Raw genomic sequence first — 6775 nt, forward strand, 5'->3', positions numbered from 1 at the left:
TTTACATAAATAGCACGAGAATTATGGATCAATCTGAAAAATCTCTATCCCATCCACACACTACTCCTTTCCCCTGCCGAGTGAGTCACGCCTACCCCGAAAAGGAAATGGCTGGCATACTGTAATGACATTTTCATTTGATGTCAAGGAGTTACTGCGTAGCCACTGTCCTCAGTGACATCACTTTTTCTTGCTGAATTTCATGAAAGGTCTGAAGATTTGGCTTACATCTAGCAAACTGCGATCTACAAAAGGGTAATTTTATTATAGAAGTATTGAATAGTACCATAAATTTCTAATTTAAATTTTTCTTCAGATCTTGATTTTTTAAAAATTAAAATCTAATACAGTTTCTTTGAGATTCGTTACAAGCAACTTCTAAAAAATCATTTTAACCATTTTTTATTTAACAGCAAGGTTCTTTTTTTTAATTTTCAGAAATACCATGTTTTAAAGGTTTTCAGATTTATAAAAAAAGGCCTTGAATGAGTGCAAGAACAGAGCATTCACATTTATATCTGTAAATATTTTAATTTCGATTTTTGGTGATCGATCACCCCTTTTCCCTTCACAAATTTGTTTGTTTTACGGAAAAATAAATTTTTTTCGGCTTTCGAAAAAATGAAAAAAATAAGCAATTTTATTAACTGTTTGTAAATTAAGCTTGACGGCGTTTGAAGGAATATTTAAGGAATAATTCGCACCTAATAACTTTTAACGTTGACGCGCCCAACCTCCTCTTATTGTGCCCAGAAATACGCAACAAAATGCAAAATATTAGTTTCATGTAAATAATGTTGATTAATTTCAAGAATAATTTTTTAAACTCAAATTAATATATTTCACAAGTAACAGGATGAAAAAATTGTTCAAATAATTAATTTCCAAATATGTTATGTTTGAAATATTATTATTAAAATTCATCAACTGTATGATTTATTCCGAAAAATGATGACTTTTTACAATTCAAATATGAGAAAAAAATGGTTTAAGCAAACAGTAATTATATAAAAATAATAATTAGTGGAAAAATTAGAATTTTGAGACTTTTTGTGACTTATCGAAATAGGTTCCAGTTTGTCAGAAAAATACAATTTATTATGGTAAAAGAAAATTGATGAACAGTAGTTTTTTGGGGATTTGCAACATTGAACTCATTAAAATCCATGTATTTGATATGAAATGTGTATTGTCTAATCAATCCTACGTATCGGTCTTCCTTCAAAAAGTAAAGAAATTGAATTTTACTATTCTTAATAAAATAACAAAGTTCCTCAAAAGGCTATCTCAAGACGTTACATGTGAAGAGATTTTTTATTCTTCTGAAAAATTGTCCGATTAAAGTTTGTATAAATAAAAAGCCCCTTATGGTTCCCAGCCAATTAATTAATGAGCTCACACTAATTAAAAAGTTGAAAATAATTTTAAAAATTCGGAAAATCCTGACTTTACAGGGTTCGAAAGCACATTGTAAAGGATATTTACAAAAGAATTTAAAGAAAATCAAACGTGAATTTTTTTCAAAAATTGAGTTTTCGGGTAGCAGCGGCTAATGTGGCGCACATGTTATAAAGAGCTCCGTTAAAAGTTAAATATGTTGAAAACTGTAGTAAAATAATTTATAGCACGTAAATCAATATCTTATTCACCCTATACGTATGATTATTATTGAATTTAAGTCTATAAAAGTAGTTAATTATCAAGTTTGCCAAAAAGTGTGCCTGCGCCAAGTTATCCTTCCTGGTTGGCTGATGTGGCGCGATCTTTGAGTAATTTCGGAAAGGGAAGTAAAAGTTGTTTACTGAGTTCAATGAAATTAATTTTGGATAAATCATTGGTTTAAATAATTACTTATAAATTGTGTGCAACTTGAACGTTATATATTATGTTTTTTTATCTGGAAAAATGCTACTGTACTTTTTCACTACTTTTTGGTCACTTTAAAAATACACACATAAGACCCAAAAATAACAGTAAAGACCTCTCGCTATAAATCAATTAATTCATTTAAAAAAGGGTGCGCCACATTAACCGCAGCACCACATTACCCGCCGCTCCCCGAACATTTGTTTTTGAAAAATACAATAATTTGTTAGAATGTTTAATTAAAATTTTTTCTTAACTGCGTCTCACTATGAATAATGAGAAAAAACACATCCTAATATCTTTGAAATCATAAAAGTAAGGAATCTTTAAAAAACGAAAAATTGCACTCAAATCATGGAAAATATTTATTATGCACATTACCTGGTCTCTTCTGGGCATTATATATTATTCCTAGGTAATCTGTATAATAGAGAGTATTATATACTTTGCCTGGATTTTGTTGGGCATTATATATAATGCCTAGGGATTATATATATATTGCCAGATTATATTCTTTGCCTGTGACATATACATTAGGTTAACTTAAAAGTAAATTTTCAATTCTGTTATAGTTTCAGGCTCAACTGCGCTAAGAAAACAACCAGAAAATTACAAACCCGGAGTTTTCCGACTTCTCGGAAAACCAAAATATGTAGAAGGACGAACGGATTTCCATTACTTTCCAGCGAACAAGCAGTGGTCTGTACGCCACTCATCCAATTCAAGAATTTAAACATATATTCCATATGCATATATAACTATAATATAACTATCTTACAAAGTGTTCCATTTGGTGGTGGGGATAGATTGCATCAGTAATACTACTGAATATGTCTTATATATAATCAGGGTTATTTTAAAGAGTTGGTATCTGACAAGCTCATGTAGAGGTCTGAACAGAAATGGATTCTCCTCATGTAAATGTGCATATGAATAATAAAATAAAAAAGATGAGCACAAATTTAAAAATTTTATTTTAAAAATTATGATTCAATTCAAATTTATGCACAATTCCTAAACAGTAATTAATAATTTGTAAAAGGCAATGTATATAAATTATACTCACTCTTCAGTTCATATGTTTTGATTACTTTTTACTAAAATTTTCTCAGTTCGACAATAAAGATACGTAATGTACCGAAAGTGTTACGTACTATTTTAATATTCGATGAAAATGTGTGATAGGAAATGAATTATTAGGAAAATAATTGATTTAAACCTGAGGTTAATTGTTTTTGGAAAATGCCAATAGTTTATTGCTTCTTGTATCTAATTTGATCAATTTTACAAATTTCGAAAATGTTTAGGCTCCTAAAAATAAATTTTATTTTATAAAAGCTGAAATTCAGTCTAGTGTAAAAATCGCTAATTTCGTAAAGCTCAACTTGCTTGTTCAAATACTTTTCTTTGAAATAAAAAGTCTCTAAAAGAATATATGGTACCGAAGCGATCATTATTATTGTAAACAAATGCACGGAATTCTCTGTGACAGAGGTAATGTAATAAAGCGAAAGACTTTTTTTTTGTCTGAATTGCAAATACATAGGGTCCGAAAGGATAGTATAGTTTTTGCTTTATTCGTAAAAAAACATTAAAAATAAAAAAATTAATTTTTGGACAAATGACACTAGTTATGAAAAAAGAATAAACAAAATGTTCCCCTTCCGAAAAGAGTGAAAACTTATAGAATTTTCTTGTAAATAATTTTTTTCAAAAGACGCGTAGTTTTTGTTTGAATCGTAAATAATAACTTTTCAAATAAAAAAAAAGAATAAAATCTTCTGAAACATAAATTGTTCACCCAAAGAGAATCTGCTAATTTGTTATTAATAGTTTCTAGACAAGACGAGTAGATTTTCTTTTCATCGTAAAAAATAAGATTAATCCTTTCACTGGCAGTTAAACATATGGGCAAAAAAAATCATGTCACTTGTGCATCATGACACATAATTAGGGCATCTCGTAATAAAATTATTAGCGTGATCCGATGAGTTGGATTCAATATGGCGGACACAAATTATTAAAAAAGTTTGCCCACCAGCATAAAATTGGTGAGAATCAGATTTTTGGGGCCACTGAATTGAAATCTGATGTTATTTTCAAAATTCAAAATGGCAGATCCAATATGCCAGGCGTAAATCATTGAAATGTTTGCACTTTAATAAAATTGGTGATAATTAGGTTTTCGGGGTAGCTGATTTCAAATTTGATGTTGAATGTTTTACAGTAAAAATAGCATATCCAATATGGCGAAAATGGATTATTAAAAATGTTTGGACCTTGATCAAATTGGTGGTTATTAGGTTTTTGGGGTTGATGAATTTAAATCTGATGTTACTTTTAATGTTTAAAACGGAATGATTAACAATTTTCGGATCTTGATCAAATTGATGATACATGTCCGCCAGTTTGGATCCACCATTTTTAATTTTGAAAATGCAACATCAGATTTGGAATCAGCGAGCCCAAAAATAATGAATCTGTCAATATCAGGTGATTCTAAAGTGTTTTTGTCAAAAAAATTTCTGGCACGAATGTTTTTTTTGGCTGACAATGAAGGGGTTAAAAAACAAAATTTATTTGCCTCTTGTTTCAATATAACTGAAACTGTTACATATATTTACGCGCTTCTATCAAACTTTTAAACTTGACCCATTTTTATTCCTATAAATTTTCGTTATTTAATTTAAACATCCCTTAATTAAGTTTTATTTTTTCATATTCGTTTTTCACTATCTTCCTAGAATTTTTTCTAATTTTTAGCGACTGAATATAAAAATAATTGAATTTTAAAATTTTACTAATCTCCATCTAGAGATCTTATTAGAAATCCTATATTGTTATAACGATACCAAATTTGTATTTTTACATTCCAATTTCAATTTTTGTGTCTTGGTGATTTGTTTTATTATATATTTGTTACAGATTTTTTTTTCAATCTTTGATTCTGCAAACCAGAAACTTTTGAGTATTTGTCGATCATCTGTTTCTAATGTATAATATAAAAAGGAGCTACTCATGATTCAAACGCAGGTTTTTTAATATTACAGAATTTTTAAAAAAAGTTTAGGAAGATTTCAAATTATTTTAGAAGATATTTAGAAAGTTTTGAAAAGATTGATGAGCTATTTACCAATCGAAAAGATTATATATTTTAAAGAATGGATCCAAGTAAGTCAAAGAAATAGTAATTAGAAATTTTGAAAAGATTCAGGGCAATAGGCTTTTTCACATGTTTTATCCAATATTTCCAAGATTGCATTAACAAATTTGATTGCTGAAATTTGAAAATTAACTTTAGACAGGAGTAGATAGAAAAATATGTTTGAACTTAACTTTAAAATGTTGAGAAAACTTTGAATGATCTCATTATCATAATTAAGAATAAATTATTGAAAATTTAACACATTATTTTTTTTTTAAATTGATTCATTGTAAAACTTACAAACATTTAGGAAATTTAAAATTAAAATTTCATAATAAAATAAAAATAAATATTCCAAAATTTGTCCATATAAGCAGTGTTTCAATTCCGCCTATTCTGACGCATATTTAATTAAAAAAATCTTATAATACAGACTCTGTAAAAGCGAAAATTAAGAAATTTTCCTAAAACGGTTTTTGCAGAATCGAATCAATTATGATTAAAAAAATGCTGAAATCGAAAAAATGGCGACTAGTTTTTTTGGTCATATTTGTAAAAAAAATGAGTGGCCCTCTTTTCGATAATGAAATCTGAAAAGTTGTATTACCGAGTAATTAGTAGTAGTGGAAGCTTCTAATGTGTCCCCTAAGGATTTACATTTTTCTTACACCTTCTCTATTCCTTTACACACCCTCCACACACTTACTTGGAGGTGGAAGGGGGACCTACAGTTTAAGGTGGGTTCCGAACCACCAAGAGCAACAGCCTTAAGTAATTAGAGAAAAACTTTTTCTCTAAAAAGGTACCGGTCCCACGACTCTCCGGAGATGAACAACTCCCTTGCTAGGCTAGTGTTCACCGCATGGGCCACCGAGACTCTTCCAGGGTGCGAGGCGGGAATCGAACCCGCAAGCCGAAGGAGTGGGTCCAAAGCCTTAGCTTTAGCCCCCACGACCATCATCCCACTTTTATTACCGAGTAATTAGTAAAAGATTAACCATTTGAATTTAAAGAGAAAAGAAAGTACTTTCTCGTAATAATAAAAGCTATAAAATAAAAATTAAGTTCCTTAGAAACTCAAGTTATTCATCGTGATTAAAAAAAAAAATATTTTTTAAAGTTTTCAATGCAATCATCTATGCAAAATTAGAAAAATGTACAACCGAAAAATTTTGAAAATCAAAAACAGACCTCCATTGAAAAGTAACGCTGACTAATAAGATTGTGTATAATTAATTTGGAGCGCACACATTACTCTTGAAATTTTGAAAAAATTTTCCAAATACAAAAAATCGCCTTAAAATCTTCCAGATTCATTTTTGGAAATTTTTTAAATCTATGTAAATGTTTGTAAATATTTTCCGACATTATCTTAAAATTATTTCGCCAGCATAAGATATTACTTTAAGTTTTCTCGGGAATCTTAAAAAAGTATTTATCATCTTGAATTCTTGGAAAGCTTAATAATGTACATTATGTTTTAATTTTTAAAAAATAATTTTACGTTTTAAATGTAGCATAATTAAAAACATTGTGTGCGAAAATTTAATGAATTACAGTGTGTTAGAGAAAGCTTAAGAACATAATTTTTTCATAACAGGTTAAAAAATCATTTACAATCAAAATTTTCATTTTTATTAATAGTGTTTAGAGACATTCATGAATAAATCTCATCATAAAAAATCACTTATTTGGAATTTTTGATTCTTTCATCTTTTTAACTAAAAAAGAATCAAATTCTGAAAAAACTTGCTGTGTTAGACT

The 6775-nt window shown here is 28.7% G+C and overlaps 1 long non-coding RNA gene across 2 annotated transcripts in view; it reads left to right on the forward strand.

Moving 5' to 3' along the window:
- The window catches only part of LOC117175677, a 6612-nt gene extending 3785 nt beyond the window's left edge, over positions 1-2827 (forward strand). Inside the window, exon 3 of one of the 2 annotated variants that reach the window (XR_004467478.1) lies at positions 2439-2827. This is a non-coding gene — a long non-coding RNA (uncharacterized LOC117175677). Of the gene's footprint in view, positions 1-148; positions 220-2438 lie in introns of those variants that run through there. The other variant, XR_004467479.1, reaches the window with a different exon arrangement.
- Positions 2828-6775: the final 3948 nt, after the last annotated feature.

This window comes from Belonocnema kinseyi, chromosome 6 (assembly GCF_010883055.1).
Source record: "Belonocnema kinseyi isolate 2016_QV_RU_SX_M_011 chromosome 6, B_treatae_v1, whole genome shotgun sequence".
Classification (NCBI taxonomy): Eukaryota; Metazoa; Arthropoda; class Insecta; order Hymenoptera; family Cynipidae; genus Belonocnema; species Belonocnema kinseyi.